The following is an 18102-nucleotide window of genomic DNA, read 5'->3' on the forward strand; positions in this document are numbered from 1 at the left end:
TTACAAGAGTAAGCGGTCCAAGTAAACATAAGAGGCAAACATAGGTTTATAAAAAGATTAATTACGAAACAAAGGCAGAAGTGTTTTACAAGAAAAAGGGGTGAGTACAGTGGTTTCTATGGCGCATGCAGAATGAACGTCTCTACGTAAGAGAGTCTCTGCTCCAGAGCTGTGGTCCAACAAGACATCCACTAACACCTCTCAATGGCTTTCAGATTTACTTAGGTGAAATTTCCTTTTAAACACCAAAATATTCCTTAATAAATATTTCCTATTTCTGAAACATGTCTTATAATCTTCCCAATCAGGCATAGCATTGTCTTCAACCGTACTTTTTTCTAGGTACAGGATTTTGCAGTCATGCACAGTGAAAACTCTTCCTACTCTTTACAAAATCTAGTTCCATATTATCTGACAATTACTTGTTTAATGATAAGTACCAAAGACTTTTATTTCAACTATTCCCAAATGTATGTTACCTACAGGTGCAAATTACCACAAATTCAGCACTGTAAAGCAACATATGTTTATTTTTGCACCACTTCTGTGATCTAGATGTTCCGACACAGCTTAGTTCCTCTGCTTGGGATCTCCTAAGCCTGTTAAGTAGACTTGAACTGCGCTGTGTTCTTTATGAAATTTGTGAAAATGGCCATACTACCAAAACTGCTATATACATTCAATGCAATGCCAATTGAAATTCCAACACTATATTTCACAGAACTAGAAAAAAGAATCCAAAAATTCATTTGGAACCACAAGAGACCTAGAATAGCAAAAGCCATTATAGGCAACAGTCACATGGCACCAGGTGTAACAATTCCCAATTTGAAGCTATACTACAAAGCCACTGTGATAAAAACAGCATGGTACTGGCAAAGAAATAGGCCTGAGGATCAGTGGAACAGACTGGAAGACACAAAAACAAATGCAGATGTACTCAGCTACCTCATCTTTGACAAAGGAGCTCACCATCCTCAGTGGAGGAAAGATAGCCTCTTTAATAAATGGTGTTGGAAAAACTGGATATCAACCTGCCACAGATTAAAATTAGACCCTTATCTTTCGCCATGCACTAAATTAAAATCCAAATGGATTAAAGATCTAAATATTAAAACAGAAACATTAAACTTGCTGGAAAGTAAGTTAGGCAGAACTCTGGAAGACATTGGTATAGGAAAAGACTTTATGAACAAATCCTCAGTAGCACGGGAACTAGCAGAAAGAATCAACAACTGGGATCTCATCTTACTAAAAAGCTTCTGTACTTCAAAAGAAACCATTAGCAGAACTAAGAGACAATCTACAATGTGGGAAAAAATTTTTACCAGCTGTACCTCAGACAAAGGACTATTATCAAGGATATATAAAGAACTCAAAACAATCAGTCCCCCCAAATATAAAGACCCGATCCAAAAATGGGCATCCGAAATGAACAGACATTTCTCATACAAAGAAGTGAAAGCAGCAAGAAAATATATGAAAAAATGTTCCACATCACTGGTCATTCGAGAGATGCAGATGAAAACAACACTGAGATTCCACCTCACCCCACAAAGAATGGCTGCTATCAAGAAATCACACAATAACAAATGTTGGCGGGGTTGTGGGGAGAAAGGAACCCTCCTCCATTGTTGGTGGGAGTGCAGACTAGTGCAACCACTATGGAAATCAATATGGAGATACCTCAAAGAGCTTGGACTGGAGGTTCCATTTGACCCAGCCATCCCTCTGTTGGGTATCTTTCCAAGAGAACTAAAAGAATCATATCACAGAGAAGTATGTGCACCCATGTTTATAGCGGCACAGTTTGTAATAGCTAAATCTTGGAAACAACCTATTTGCCCATCCGTTGGAAACTGGATAAAGAAGTTGTGGTTTTTCTATAAAATGGAATATTACTCAGCCATAAAGAGCGAGAGAATAGATTCATTCATAGGAAAATGGATACATATTGAAGATATACTCCTAAGTGAAATAAATAAGTCCCACATGTGTAAATACCAAATAGTTTCCCTGGTGTGAATATTCTGCAACAATGCATAAGATTCTAATAAGATTACTGACATTTAGAAATGGGAGGAAAGGAGCTAAAGGTGTAGGGAAGGTGTGATACGTAGGGGAAGAACAAAAAGGGAAAAGAAAAAAATGTGAGAGAATGAAAAGATGAAAATAAAGTGTTTGTAGATGGGGAGGGGAGGAGGGGGTGAAGGGAGGGCAGAGGTAAGGGGAAAAAATGAGAATCAAGACTTGCCATGTAAAGGTACATGATCCCAACAATGAATGTAACTGTACTGTATCCCTAAAATGTACCAATAAACTCAATAAAATTAAAAAAAAAAAGAAAAAAGAAATTTGTGGTCCTCATCCAAGCTCACATGATTCTTAGAAGAATTTATTCTTGAATTTGTAGGACTGAGAATGTCATTTCTTCCGGCCTCTCTACTGAAGGCTATCTCTGTCCTGAGAGGTTGTTCAGTCAGCCCTCTCAAAACATGGTGTTGGCCTGTTCAAATCTACAATACTCTCTTATCCAATTAGCTAAGATGTGGTCTCACATAATATAACACATTTCCAGAAAAGACTATATCATCACCCTTGCCACACTGTGACAACAAGAGTAAGGAACAGTTCTGCCTTTACTCAACAGGAAGAATTACATGAGGGTTAGACTTATGATTGAGGAAAATTTGAGTGGCCAACACAAAAATTCATAGGTTAAAGTTAGAGATTTTGGAATCAGATTGCCTCAGCCTTAATTTAACTAATCTCCTTTTACTAATGGTTAATTATGTATCTATTTCTTCATCATAGAATTGGATAAATGATAGTATCTTCTCTCAAAATTAAATGAAGGTTAAATGAGTTGACTTTTTAAATTGAGCAGAATCTTGACATATAAAAATTTCCATTTAAATTTGCATTTAATAAATGAGCAATTAAACATCTATGTAAGTGTAAAATCAAATGTTTGGGGTGGGATTCTTTCTTAAATTTATTTCCTAACTGATAACATAAAAAAAAAAGTTATGCTTATTTATGGGGTACCATGTGAAGTATTGATACATGGATACATTCTGCAACATTTAAATCAGATTAAACATATTTATCTCTCCAAAAATCATTTTTCTATGACTAAAATATTCAAAATGTTTTTCTTCCAACTGTTTTCCCCATTAAGTTTATTGGTATATTTAAAGTAAACAATACAGTTACATTTATCATTGGGATCTTGTACCTTTACATGATATGTCCTGGTTCTTATTTTTCCCCCATACTCCTGCCCAATATATTTTTATATTTCATACACCATGACTATAAAGATGTATGCGGTAATTTCTCTGAGAGACTCATATTTTCAATTTACAAATGCATGCTCTACTGTCTCCTGCTGTAACATGGAGAAAGAGCATTTAGTTTTTGTAATCCAGATTTAGAACTAAATCCAATACAACAGTCAATAATTATTATTAAATAATTATGATAAAATTAAACTTCAATAATAGGCTCACTTCTGATAATCCTAATCCTCAGAGATTTTCTTCTGACTTTGTTCACACTGATCACTAATGATCACCTTCTCAAGTATTGCTGTACAGTTATGACTGATATCTCTACCGTTTTAATTACCTGCCATAAATCGATCAAAAATTAAGTAGAAGTGATGAAGAAGTTATACAATTGCCATGTACTGTATGTTATGGTAAATACTTACTCTTCGAGATATTGATCAGCTCTTGACATGCAATAAAATCATATTGGAAATTTAGTCCTTCTGGACAAACATTCTTAATGAATTCCTGATGAGTTAAGAGATTTTGGTTTCCAGAATTACAAATGTTAGGCTTAAAAGTGATAATGGCATTCTAGTGAAAAATCATTAAATCTTACTATATTGATAAGTCACAGGTCTGAAATTCAGAGAGATAAGTAGAATTCTCTTAGTTGACAGATAGTGTAAAGTCAAGGATATTACAAGTCTCACAATAAAAAAAAATCAGAGGCTCTTGCATTTTAAGAACAGTTTCAGAAATTTGTTGGAAAGTTTTAGTTTGTAATAATGTGAGGCAATATTAACGTATGTGTACAGAAATTATGTTTGCTAGTCATCCTATAATAACAAAGAATGATTCTGCAACTTGGAAGACTTTTTCCAAAGAGTTATGAAAGTTAAAAAAAAATAAAATAAAAACCTTTGTGACTATAGCTAACTTTATCTTATTTATAAAATCTAAAGTGTTTTCCATGATTTTTCCACACAATGAATGTGCTAAGAGTACCATGACACCATATATCAAAGTAATACTTGCTCTGATCTTGTCCAGTTTTGAACACTGTGAAATCCAATAGCACTAATGCTATTGAAAAATATCACTAAAAATTGCACTGGTTAATGTATCACTTTGGTTTTAGCAGTTTTATGTAGAGTTATTCTGCAAGTAGAGCAACTGTATGACTATTTCACATGGTAATTTACCCATGCCAATCACTTACGATTAATTATTTAATTTTGAAATTACATATCTCAGAACATATATCGAAGAATTTACTTTCATACTACTAAGGGGAAAGTCACATAACAGTCACTGAAAATATAAGTTTGTTTCTCATGAGGTTAAGAAGCACTTGTCCTAGCTGGCCCAAGAATTAATTCTAAATTATCTTACATAATAGAAAGGAATCCTTAAGGTTTTATAAAGGACAATTTTCAAGAATATGCCATTTGATAAACATTTAAGTATTTTTCAAAGGTACACATGGCAAGGAAAAACTTTCCTAGGGGGGAAAAAAATCAACTTTATAAAGATTCTTGACCCACATGTTCTACAACGTTGTCTTTAAAAGTGTTAAAATTCTAAACAAAATATAAGCAAAGGTATATCATATGTGTAATACCAAAACTGCTAAGCAATGGGCCATCTAGCTAACTTTTTAAAAAAATAACTATATATTAAGAAAACTGCAACTGATTAAATAGAAAATAAACTATCACAGTTATTCATAAAGTACAAAGGCCTTCAGGTTACATATGCTAATGAAGTACTAATTTAATTCATTTATAAAAGATTAGTGAGGTTATTCATCATTTAATATTTTAAATATTTACTAACAATAATAAAATACAAATAAGCCACTTACTGGGAAATAAACAGAGTTATCATAATTGGTTTTATCTAGTCTGACTCCACACCTTGGAGCTTGGAATAGGGTTAGTTTCCATTAACCACATGCTATTTATAGTAATGAAGTACTTTTCAACAACAGTCAGGTTCTACTAGCAGAAGAAAAAAGAGAAGAGATTTGGAAAAGACAACCAACAGTTTCCATTTCAAGAAGTATGACTTTGTATCCTAAATCAAATCAGTCCCAATGTTTACCTGTGGTCTGGGCAATTACTAATAGCACTCCCTTCACCATCCAAAACAACCTGGATGTAGTTATTTAGCTACAAAAATTGTTCATATTTTATAATTGCATGTTTAGTTATAATTATAGTGCATCTTTGTTATAATTATCTCATTATTAAAATAATAGTCTGTTTCTATTTCAGAGTAATTTATCATTAAATTCCATATTTCAGAAGTAACTCATTCAGAGTATGCTAGCTTACAGTACAATATTTCATGTACAGAGTGTTAAATAGCAGCATAATCCTCTTTGCACTTAAATACGTACTATATTTTGGGTCACAAGTGGAAGACAAACCATTCAGTACTCCTGCACAGCCAATCACTGAATAACAGTAGAAGTCTTCTTTTGGTCACACATTAATTATATAATGGTGGCAAGTTACTTAAAATTTCCAGTCCCACTCCCTCATCTGTAAGCAGAGATAACAATAGTGTCTGCTTTATAAGAAGTTAATTCATAGGTTGTGAGTATTAAATGAGTTTATGCTTATAGATCACTTAGAAGAGTATCTAGTAATAAATTAATTGCCAGGCCTATTTATACTATTAATATTGTTGCTGCTGTTGTTATTATTATTAGCAGTAGTATTAGTATTAGTATTTGGAGCCCAGGATGGTGTCTGACAGAACAAAGAACCATGCAAACACACACACACACACACACACACACACACACGCACACTATCTGAAACTGACAATGCAAAGAGACTATAAGAAATTATCTTGGAAAGGAAAATTAATTATAAAGACAGGGAATAAGAGATGGATAAAGAAAAGGTAACAGTCAAAGTGAGAATAGGATCTGGCCCCTTTGTGCAGCTCTTATACTACCAGTTCTCCCATGTCTAGTTTGATCTGTTGTTAGAAGTCTAGAAAATACTGCTAAGGGAAGGAATCTTTGTCAGAATCTCACTGTGATATTCTCACTTAATGAAAACTCTTTTTAACAGATGATTTCCTGAGGGCAACTTCGTACCAAAACTAAAATCTCAAAGGCACTAAATGGCTAGAGTTCATATTAAGTAAGATGCATGTCTAGAAAGAGGAATGGACTTGAATGTATCCTACCACTCAGTAAGAAAGAAACAGGTACAAAATACAATAAAAATAATTACAAATACAAAGGTAGACAAACACTATGAATATGAAAATAATACTTCAACAAATAATTACACTTTCAAATCCCTTATGTATGCTGAACTACAAAGAAACTTTTATTTCAACTTTACTTTCAAGAGAACATGAAGAGCATGTGTTCTCTAATCCAAACTCACGTGCTATTGAAGACACCCTCAATCCTCAGCATGAATCCCATGGAAATAATATCCACTAATGCTCAAGAACTATTGCAGCATTTAATCGATAACCGTACTTAAAAGGACAGAGCAGGGCCAAAGTTTTCCTTAAAATGGTTCACTGACTGTTCATAGGAGAAGGTAATATGCACTTTGTATAAATCTGACTTCAGAATCAGCTAAAATCATTGGGATAAATTATTTCAAAGTTGTGAGAAATGGTTGACTATTGGGTACTTTGAGATAACAAAATCACATTTAGTGTGTATAATTAAAATGTAAACATAAATCATAACATGAGATAAAATAAATGAAACACATTAGCCATATTTTGAAAAATAACTGTACATGTTTGAAAAGGTTATCAACAAATTACCCTGAATTTGGAAAAGACAGAAGGAAAGTTCTAGGAGAAAGCATTGATCTCATAGATTCTTTATAAGATTGAAGTGAAACACTGGCTTCAGTTAGCAAGGATCAGAAATTTTCTAACAAAACTTTTTATTAAATCGTCCTTTGTATTTACTTTTAATTTGACCCAAGCAAATAATAAAAGATATCTTCATTTCTCTTCATCACATATTGAAAAATATCTCCATGCAAGTTCTTAGATCTTTCTAATTTACAAATTAAACTTGTGGAGATATGTCACTAAGGTATCGTATCTACTTAAAATGTTAGGGTCTCTGTAATTTCTCGGTAAACCAAATTGTTACAGATGATAATATATGTCTTATATATGGGCAGACTGTTGTATTTACATATACACATATATGTATAATTATATACAACTATTCTTCAAAGAAGCCTAATAGTTCTATCTTCTCCTATGAAAAGCAAATTTCATAGGTCATTTTCAAAAAAACAAACAAAAAAAGAAATGATTTTTCTGGTATGAACACATGATCTGGATTAGAAGCATCTTCTAATAAGCTAAAGTTTATTGTTTTTCCAACCTTAGGATTCTAGAGTCCACTTTGGCAAAGTCATTTATTTGTGTTGCTTATTAAACTCTCTAAACTAATAACCCGTGCACTTAGCTGACATAAAAGGAAAAAGAAAAAAATTCTTCAGCATATTGCAGTCTTAAAAGTATTTATCATGTCTCTCTCTTGCAAAAGTATTTATTCATCTTGCTTTTATTGTTTAACACCAAAAATAATGTGACAATGGAGAATTACATTTAATAGTTAATTGCACTGGCAGAAATGAATATTTTGGTCAAATATTAATGGAAATATTCACCCCTTGATATACTGATGATAAAAGTGAGGGTGTTTCACTTCTTAGCCTTCTTCATGAGCTCAAACCTGCCAAACTATTCCATTTGATTTCAGAGAATTCTCATATGGCTATTTTGTTTACTTTATCTTCAATAAAATGGTTCAATGAACATTAGTAACTCTTGAGACACAAGTTTCAATCAGATTTGAGGCAAAGGCATCAATCTATATTAGACCTACTGTGCTGTGAGCTGCAGCTAGAAAGATGGAATAAGGCAGAGCAGTAGTGAAAATGTGAGCAGGGCTTAATCAAGCTGCAAAACAAAGAGAGAAAGCTCTCCCCATGCTCCTACACGCACTGCTTATACAATACCAGGTGCCGAGTTCAACACATGGAGAGCTCCTTAAAAAGGCTGGCAGCTAAAAGGAGGCCTCAGGGCCTTAACTTTATTTTACTTGACACCTACAGCAATAGCCTTCTGTCCTCCAGCAGACAACAGTAAAACTTGAATGGCCAACAGTTAAAAATGAGTTTTTATAGTCATCCCTTGGATATCATATGAGTAACAGGGGGACTAAAAACATCCAAGCTGAATGGCATCTCTTCTATAATATTTTCATACAATTACTAATGTGGCAGTATTTTCACTGGACCTTTCCTTACAAATTTGTATGACATTTTAAATATAGCTTCTGGATTAGAATTTAACCACAAAACAATCAGTAAGTTTGAGCAACAACTCATTTTGGAAAATGATATCATTATAGACTAATTCCAAGAAATGTCGGGTAGAACTGTTAGATGCCGTGAAAATGTCTCCCAAAGCACAAACTTTGTAATAAGTGATGCTGGTTCATATTTGATATGGGCTGTAAAAGGCAGATTATTGTAATGGTGTTCTTCCCAGCAAATAAGACCATTAAAAAGGTACTTAATGTTCAGTTGAATTGAAAAGCAGGCCAGTTAAAATCCATATTTTGCTATTTTGTATAATGGTATCAAAATTTTTACTAGCAGATAGCTCCAAGCCACAAATCCAAATTATAAATGTAAACTCTATTCTTTGTATGAATAAGTTTCTACTTTCTTTGCATTTTTTATAATGAAATGTGTATATGCCCATAAAGTATCATCACAGAAACAGGAATGAAATGTGAAATGACAGTTTAATGCGGCTTTATGAAAAAAACTTGTGCTGTTACTTGATTACACATGATTATGAATTTATTTTTTCAGAGACCATATGTATTATTTTTTTAATAAGCTCTGCACTTCAAAATATTGTACCCCAAATAGGCATATATTGTACACTTCAAGTTACTTCTCTGTAAGTCTATTATTTACTTCACAAAAGACAATGAAGGTGCACAAGAAAACTAGTGGAACAGATTCTGCAAGGCTGGATTCTGGAAAAGTAACACTGTTTTAACTATTCAGCACAGCTCTTTCACAAATGAATATGTTCCAGACCAGCATTTCAGCCTACCCAGCCCTAAGTAAGAATAATTCTTCAATATATTTTTTTAATTTTATTGAGTTTATTGGTACATTTTAGGGATACAGTACAGTTACATTCATTGTTGGGATCATGTACCTCTACATGGCAAGTCTTGATTCTCATATGATCCACGGCCAAGACATTAAAAGTGGCCTTTCTGTATTAAAAATCACTATTTCAGAAGAAATTTAAACATTTCCAATTTTATTCTCACTTCATTCACTATTTTATAAATATACGTGCTTGCTCTCCCATTACATTTGCTTGCAAGACCACATATTCTGCATTCTCTCCAAAGGAAACGACAATGCTGTAACTCATGAAAATATTTTAGTTCTAGGACATTTTATAATATATTAGTTATCAATTGCTTTATGACCAAATTACCCCAAAAGTCAGGATTTTAGAACAAAAACAGTAAATATTTCACAATTATTAAGAATCAGTCGGGCCGGGGATTTAGCTCAGCGGTTCGATGGCCTGCCTCACAAGTGCAAGGACCTGAGTTCGATCCCTAGTACCACCAAAAAAAAAAAAAAAAAAAAAAAGAATCAGTCAGAACCCAGGAATAGTTTAGCTGGATGGTTCAGCCTTAGTCCTAAGTCCTATGTCTACGAAGATGCACGTTTCAAATCTAAAGCACTGTTATAAATAGAAAATATATTTTGTACATGCAGAGAATGCTTCTGAAAATACTTTTATATACTGGCTGCATGTAACACATGGATGAATGTACCCACCCCCATCTCTCCTAGTAGCAAGGAAATGAGGCAAATTATCAATTCACTGTAACATCAGATTGGATATAATGTGATGGGGTATGATGCAGGAAAATCTTTGGCTAGTTAAAAAGGACAAAGGAAGAAACAAGAACAATATAATGGGAGAGAAATAAATTTAAATAAATGTATGCGCAAGTGTAAGGCACTTGTCAGGGCATATATATGAGATTAATGGGGAGCAAAGATAAGACATTTGCACTTTGCCAGATGCTGGAGAGCACAGTACCAGGCTAGGTTGTGTTTAGTATGGTAGATTCAGCCATCTTGAAATGATGGATTTTAGCCAAGAGGAATAGTTGGTTGGGAGTTATATTGTAAGAATAACTATCTGAGAATAAAATTTTACAATCAGTGACAATACTTCTGTTTTATTAAATACAATTATAAACATTTAAAATAACAGGTTACATGAGATTTCAGCTGCAAAGCTTAACGTCTTGTATTAGACCTTTGGCTGCCCTCATATTCATACCTTGTGTAATTCTCTCCCTTAAAGCGAGGGCAAGATCTGTGACTTGTTTCTAAAAAACAATATGGCAAAGGTAATGGGAATGTCAGCCAATGATTACTTAAGGTACATATTTATCTCTACAGATATATGTGCATGTTTTACACCATCTTGCTAGCATGTAGCAGTTTCTCCTGCTAGAAACTTTAAAGAAGTTAAAGCTTTAAAGAAACAAGCTGCTATGCTGTGAACTATGTGTGGAAAATGCCCATGAATGGGAACTGTATGTGACCTTTAGAAGGATCCCAGTCCAGCAACTATAATGAACTGAATTTAGTGAGAACCAGTGTTGCTGGAAGAGGAAGCTAAAGGAGAAATGAAAATGCAGTCTGGCAGACATTTATACTGAAGTTTTTTAAGACCCTGAACTAAGGCATGTCTGAATTTCTGATTAGAAGAAACTGAGACAATAAATGTATGTTGTTTTTAGCTTCTGTGTGGTAACTTGTCACACAATAATAGAAAATGGATGCACATTCTATCCAACACACAGAGAACAAGTCAGGAAGCTCATGTCCAAGGGCCGCTACTCCCTGGATGTGTAGAGCTAGGAGCGGCCACATGCCTGCCTTCAAATCGGACTCTGCCCACTTGTGATCTGTTCTCCCTCCCTCCTCCAGCCCCTGGTGGCTCCTGCTCGGCCAGGCCCAGAGCCAGGCCCATGACAGAGAACCTTTCAGGCCTGAGAGGCATCACCCTGCTGGGGCCAAGGTGGCCTCCCCAGAGGCAACATAACCACAGGACAAAGGGTGTGGAGCCCACACATGGTGACACCTCGGGCCCTTGGCAGCTGTACAGAAGGGGCTGTTCGCAGCTGAGCTGGGGCTTGGCCCCACCACATGATTTAATATGTAAATAATTTTAAATACTCTCTGGCCCTTGGAATAAAGTTATTTTCTGTAAAAAAAAAAATAATAATAAAATAAATGCAACGTTTGTATTACCTCAAAATGTGTATGTTAAAATCCTACAATAATGGTAGTAGGGGGCTTTTAGAAGGTAATTAGGCCCTAAGAATGGCATATTCACAAAAGAGTTTAGTGTTTTCCTAAGAACCAAGAGGTATTCTAGTTTTTCTCTGACATGAATAAACACAAAATTTGGCAGTCTGGACTCTGAAAGATAGTCCTTACCAGGAATAGACAGATGCTGGTTCTCACCCTAATCTTGTGCTTCCAGCCTTCATTACTGTGAGAAATAAATTTTTATTGTTCTTACATTTTTATAGTTGGCAGTACTGAGACACAAAATTGACTCAATGTAGCATTTCTTGTAAAACCAGTGGTTGAACCGAGATTAGAATATATGCAAAGTGGTTTCCATGTGGCCTGAATAATACATTCTCTCTTAGAAACTAATATAATAAGAAACAAAATAGCAACTGGCATATTTTATTTTTGACTATTTCTTTATATGTATTCTTATATTAAGTGTTCATCTCTAAAATTCTTATTGTCATTTCTATTGTACTATGTTAAGAAATTGAGGATTGAAGAACGTATGTGACTCATACAAGGTTTTATATGTGATGGGTTTGTTTTAGAACCAGCATTTAAACTTAGACAATGTGACTTCCTTACTGTGTTCTCAACAGCTACACTCTATGGTGCCTAGATTTGCAGTCTTACACACTTTGCTTCTTTCTACCAAGAAATGTCAGTGCATTATGTATTTGAATTACTGATGTAGCCCCCCCTCAGACAAATTATCTTCCTGCATAGTCGATTTACTTTTCAACAAAATTAGAAAGACAAAAATTTATATTTTCTATAAATATGTGAATAAATTTATGTACTCCACTGAAATAACTAAAACCAAAATACTATTTTGATTTGATTCTTTTGCAAAGGAACTTCAAACTAACAACATCGACAAGAAAATATACTTAATACACACACACACACAGGCTTTCACACAATTCCTCATTTACCCATGTACCACAAATGCAAATGCTCTTCCTTATCAACTGTATGAAAGCAATTATTTGCTTTCCATTTTAGAAGCATTTAAAAGGGAATGTTACTCTTTTGGAAAGATAAAAAGGGGAATGAAACTAAACAACTGTTTGAAAATAGAAAGATACAACCAAGTATTCCCTTCTAGGAATTTTTTTTCTTTTTTGGAGGGAAGGTAATAAATATGTTGAAAGAGAAGATGATGTTTTTTTAAAATAGCTATATACCAACTACTAAATTTAACACTGAGCCAAAAAAACAGGTATATTGGTCCTTCGTTAAAATTTGAAAGCTGAAATGTAAAGATTTAATGAAATTAATCTAGGTTAATAAGAAAACTAACAGATGACTGCAAGGATGTAATAGCACATCAGCTGGGCCCTCGAAACTGACCCACCATCATTTCACTCTTATCATAATTTCTTCAGATAAAGAGTTAATAATTTTATAAATTTCCAAGAATAAATGCTTTTTCAGAATGCACTTTCCCATTAAGAGGAACCTTTGGCATTATGCATATGCATTATTTACACCAATATGTGGTTAGTGTTCATCTAAGAATTTTTAGAAAAAGCTTGCCACCGTAAGCACATAACTAGTGAAACTCTAATTAGCAAGTTCCAGAAGCAGTTTTGAGAACTAACTTCAAATGCAATTAAGTTCTCTCCTGGGAAGAAGATTCCATATCTTTTAAAAATAATTTATCTCAAGGTTCCACGACGTCCATTGTTAGGTAGTATTTCCTACTTAGTACAAATAAAAACTCTCTCTGCTCTTATAAAAATAAACATCCCACAATTCAAATAATGAGAAATTTATTATCAAAAGGTTTCACAAAGATGGAGTGTATCAATACAACCCTAATGTACATTAAGCATACTAATTTCTTCTTCCCACTCAAAAATCTGAGTGTTAGAAAATACATGTTCTAATAACACTTGTTTATTTTGAATTATAAAATTACAATAAGCGCTACTAGTTTTCTCAAATCACTTTATTCCTTGTCTTTTAATTTCTCCACTTACCAAACAAAGATTGATAATCTCAACCTTACATACATCATAAGGCCAAAGAGAAAAATGAAGACAAAAGTTGCAAACCTGCTTTGAAAATCTTAAGTGCTAGATAAGTGTGGAATCATTTTATTTGTGCATCAAATATAATGATAAAGTGGTAACAAAAGTAAATGTATAACTAAAACAACTGACAAAGTTGTGACTATAATTAAGGCACTGTCACAAGAATCTTTCAGAGCATCAATGGGGCTTCTGTTTTGAGGAAGCTTTACAATGGCTGAAACAATTTTAACAGAAAGTGAAGCTCCTGGAGCCTGATTACCTTGGTGAATGCATTGTAAATATTAAGGAAAACCAGTATATTAAAGATGTGTAACTTCAAAAAGAAAACAAATAGTTTTTTAATAGATGATTTACTGAGTCACAAAATGTTTATAAGAAAAATCAAACTTTGGGAGAAAATCATTGCTAGTGTTTCTTTTTTTTTCATTATTCTCTCAATATTTCTGAAATCTCCAAAAACCTCAATATCAACTGAGGTTTTTAAAAGTAATATTTAAAGTACAATTTATAAGAGACCATCTTAATGGTAACAAGTGTTTTCCTTCATCATTTCCTTTCAGTATCTCAAAATCAGTATTTCTGACACACTCATGCCACTTTTAAAAAAAAACAAGGCCAAGTTTCATAGTAAAACAGTGAAGAGCAAGGAACAAAATGGGCAGCCCAACAACAGAAACACTAATAAACATCCCTTCTGCCACACAATCACTTGTTCTGTAGTTCCCAGAAAGATTTTTTAATTAACCTAATTAATTATCTAATTAACTAGAATGTTAAGGTGTAAAGTAAACATTACAAAAACGAAAATAGGCACAGTGATCTTAAGATAATCACTACCAAAAGAACACTTACGTATTTCTTCCAGATCGCCCAAAAGACTTTAGAGTCAATCTTGAAATAGAGTTCTAGGCAAATTCAATCCCAGCATCACATTAGAATATACCTATTAATTCAGAAAAATAATAGTTACTACTTTGAAAAATTAACTTTGAATTTATCTAACAATTCATGCACTGATGTAATAAAACATTCATGTTCAAATAATAATTTTAACATATTCATCACACTGTAAATTTTCAAACGTGTATTAAAATTATTTTGGTACATTATAATTTTGAATTTTAAAGTTATTGTTTGCAGCACAATAAGGACTACAGAGACATCACGTGATATAATTTAAAAAGATACAAATTTCATTTCCTACTTTTACATGGATTTGGAAGGTTTAAATTTTTTGATTATTTAATTCACAGAATAAAATTATTTGTGTCTCAAAGTTCCCAACAGAATATGTGACTGTTTTCAATTGCTTCTTCAACATATGCTTAATTAGCTTTGTAGGCCTTTCCACAATTAACAAGTTAGTAGTAATAATTTTCTCCTTAAATTACAATGTAGCACTTATTACTTCCATGCTTATTTGAATTTTTTTTTCCCAGTTCTACTTCCTATTCAATCAGTGTTTTTCTAGTTTCTTCGTTATGCTGGATGACTTAGGCAAAAATATGCATACTGAAAGCCCAAGTCCTGTACAAGACTTAGTAGTGCATCTATATTAAATGGATTTTGATCCAGACAAAATTTCAACTCATTAGAGCTATTACAGTAACTCCTACTTATAAGTATTAATATAATTTAAACTTCTGTTTATATATTAGTATTTTATTGTTTCCATTTGCACATTTTTTAACAAAGCTTTGAAAATAAATAGGTCCTTTTCATTTTGTTAATCTGTTTTTCATAATTAATTTCTTCCTTCTATATGTTACCAAATGAAAAAACTTTCTTGTTAAAATATAAATCTAAATTATTTTCTAGTATCAGATTATTTACCATTTCCTATATTCATATATTTCAATTTCTGTTAAATAAATCTATAAATTCTAGATATTTAAAAAAAAATTACAAACCTCCTTAGAAAAAAATGTCTAGTAATTCCAAAGTAAATATTATAGGTAAACTGAAAAGGACCTAAAACCAACAAGGAATTATCATTACACTCAGAAAAAGTAAAAGAAAATGAGCAAAACACATGAATAGGAAGTTTTTAGAAGACAAAGCCAGTATAGTTCAAAATTATTTAAGGAAGACTGGGGATTAAGCTCAGTGGTGCCACTGCCTGTCTCAAAAGTGTAAGGTCTTGAGTTCAATCCCCAGTACAAAAAAAAAAAAATTATTATCCATGATCCTGGGTTCTATACTCAGCACTGCAAAAAAGCAACATTAAAAGAAAAAGAGACAGCAAAGGTATAAATCACTAAAAATCGGGAAAACACCAATTAAACAACCAGTGAACTGCCACTCTATATCATGGGAATAGCATAAATTTGAATGCTGGACTATGCAAGAATTTGAAAAGATGAGAACTATTTTGTTTTTGCAAATGAAAACATAAATGATATACTTATTCATGAACAATTTGAAAGATTTAACATGCTACTTGAGCTCAAAGCATGCTCTGCAGATCCCTACTATTTTAGCATTCGCTTCACTTTTTTAACATAATATTCTCTGCCAGAAGTTTCTAATTTTCATTATTCAAAAGTAATGTTCAAATTGATAACTCCAGAAATGTCAGTAAGCGTATTATATAGAAACGTAAATGCTAGTACCCCAAACTCACAGTCTCTCTGTAAATACACTAAGTTGCCAAAGCAAAGGACTGGTACTTTTCATTGTAAGTTCCACTCGATTTCATTTGATTTTTAAAATTTATCTGTATGTTTTTATTACAAGTCAAAAATAAAAAAGCAAATTTTAATAATAATGAACAACTACCACAGCAATACACAGATCTTATTGAAATAGATATACAGTATTTTAGCAATTTATAACTAAGAAAAGAAACAAAACTAAACATGTAGCTTGCAGTGGCAAAGTAAATTAGTGAGGCCATTTCTGAAAATAGTATGGAAATTCCTCAAAAAAAAAAACTGAAAAGAGAATTGCGATATGATCCAGCAGTCTCACACCTGTGCATAAATCTTGAGGAATTTGTTGTGGACTGAATATGAAGGTTCCCCCAAAGTTTCATGTGTTTGGAAGGCGACTGGATCATGGAAGCTCTTTACTCATTGGTCCACTAACAAGTTCATGGCTCATATGCTGTTTGGAGGTGGACCTTGCTTAGAAAAGGTGGGCCAATGGGAATGGAGCATGGCCTGGAAGAATATGTCTATTTCCCCAGCTCCTCCCTTCACTATCTACTTCCTAGACTCCATGACTTGAGTAGCTTTCCTCCACTAGGCCTTTCCACCATGCCATTTCTGCCTTGGAGCTAGATGACAATACATTCTAAAATTGTGAGTCAAAATAAGCCTTTCCTCCTTTAAGTTGTGAATATTGAGGATTCTGTCCCAGCAATAAGGAAAGTGACTAAGACAGATTTTATCTTTACTAAGCCTTTTGCTGTGACTACCTGAGATGTGGTTCAGAAACCTTTGGAAGTTGTGCACAGGAGGAGTTTACAAAGGTTAAAAGATGCTCACAAGAGTAGCCCTAGACTGTTGTAAGCCAAGCATAATGGGAGGGTCAGATCCCCAGCTCCTCCCTTTGCTCTCTGATCCCAGGCTAGCATGATTTGAGCAGATTTCTTCAACCATACCTTTCTACCACACATTTCTGCTATAGAGCCATTCAACGAGGTACATACAGATAATGTGAGCCAAAATAAATCTCTCCTTTTAAATTGCAGGTGTTAGGTATTGCGTCTCACTGAAGAGGAAAGAGACTAGACAGAAATGAAATCAAAATGTCAACAAAGAACCTGCACTCCTATGTTCATTTCATCAATATTCACAATAGTCAAGATATAAAGTAAACCTGAGTCTTCAGCAATAGATGAGCAGAAAGGGAAAATGTGCTACATACAAACAATTGAATATTATATAGCATCAAAAAAGAAGAAAATTATTTCATTTGTGACAACCTAAAAATGAAAGACATTATAAATTAAATAAGTTAGGAACAGAAGGACAAATACAGATGTCTCTTACAGGTAAATCTCAAAAACTTGATCTCACAGAAACAAAAGATTGAAAGGTATTTATCAAAGACAACAGAGAAGAAAATATAAGGGAAAAATGAAAGATCTTGACAAGGGGATGCAAAAGTTAAGTTAGACTGCAAATGTAAGTGATCTCTTGCACTGCATGTTGACTAAAGCTAGTAATATTATATATGTGTGTGGGGGGGGAAATTTCAAAAAGGATAGAGTTTTAATGTTCTCACCAAAAAAGCTTGGTAAACTGATGACTATGTTAATTACCTTAAATGAACTTTTCCATAATGTATATATAGGTCAAAAGAGCACATCTCACTCCATAAGTTTTCACAATTATTATTTACCAA

The 18102-nt window shown here is 33.4% G+C and overlaps 1 protein-coding gene across 1 annotated transcript in view; it reads right to left on the reverse strand.

Moving 5' to 3' along the window:
* Window positions 1-18102, reverse strand: part of Foxp2 (forkhead box P2) — a 426522-nt gene that overhangs the window by 368332 nt on the left and 40088 nt on the right. Inside the window, exon 3 of the mRNA XM_033758206.1 lies at window positions 14605-14695. The gene's annotated coding sequence lies outside the window, so the exon portion shown is untranslated. The remainder of the gene's footprint in view (window positions 1-14604; window positions 14696-18102) is intronic.

Source organism: Fukomys damarensis, unplaced genomic scaffold, assembly GCF_012274545.1.
Source record: "Fukomys damarensis isolate Sample0158 unplaced genomic scaffold, DMR_v1.0_HiC HiC_scaffold_4, whole genome shotgun sequence".
NCBI lineage: Eukaryota > Metazoa > Chordata > Mammalia > Rodentia > Bathyergidae > Fukomys > Fukomys damarensis.